Source organism: Echinops telfairi, unplaced genomic scaffold (assembly GCF_000313985.2).
Source record: "Echinops telfairi isolate 266 unplaced genomic scaffold, ASM31398v2 ScPeMD7_3533;HRSCAF=4204_0, whole genome shotgun sequence".
NCBI classification, from domain to species: Eukaryota; Metazoa; Chordata; class Mammalia; order Afrosoricida; family Tenrecidae; genus Echinops; species Echinops telfairi.
This window is the reverse complement of record NW_022107431.1, coordinates 20,009,805-20,010,623: the sequence shown is the minus strand read 5'-3', so window position 1 is coordinate 20,010,623 and position 819 is coordinate 20,009,805.

Genomic DNA, 819 nt, shown 5'->3' with positions numbered 1-819 from the left:
TAAGTGGAGAGGAAATATTTTGAGAATGATGAGGGCAATGAATGTACAAATGCGCTTTACACAATTGATGTGTGTATGGATTGCGATAAGAGTTGCATGAGCCCCTAATAAAAAGATTTTTAAAAAAAGGAGAAAGAAAATAATTTTATGTTGGTGGGGGGTGGGTCACCACCACATGAGGAACTGTATTAAAGGGGCGTGGCATGAGGAAGGTTGAGAACCCCTGACTTATGCTGTTACAATGTGGATTATTTGTCCTTTTAACAGTTCTGTTGGGGCACAATCCATATAGTGTACAATTCAATAGTTCAGTTACATCACAAAGTGTTGTACAATCATCATTAGCACAATCAATTTTAGAACCTTTTCTTCAGTCCTCTCCAATTTCTTACAACATCCCCTGCTGTACCTCTACAAAGACCCTTCATCCAATTTCTGCCTCCAGGTTCACCCATCCTGGATTCCATGTGCTGGAAAACAGAGGGAAACAGAAAACAAAGAAACAAAAAAGCTAATAACAATAATAAATAAAACAGAAAAACCTCAATCGAAAAGAAAGCAGAAAATATAAAAAACTCGAACAAATTTAAAGTGGGTCAAAGGGGAGATCAAATGATAAGGGGTTACATTTCAACCTGACTGCGTCTGCCATGATCCCCTTTCCAGTGCGTTCTGCATGACAGCAAGGCTGCTCACATCGCTAGCCTGTGGTCCCGGGGGAGTCACCAGAGGCTTAGTGGGTGACTTCTGGACCCTTTGCCAGGCTGTCAGATTGTTTTACTCTTCTCTGAGCTAGGTTTGAGGGTTCTGTTGTATAGG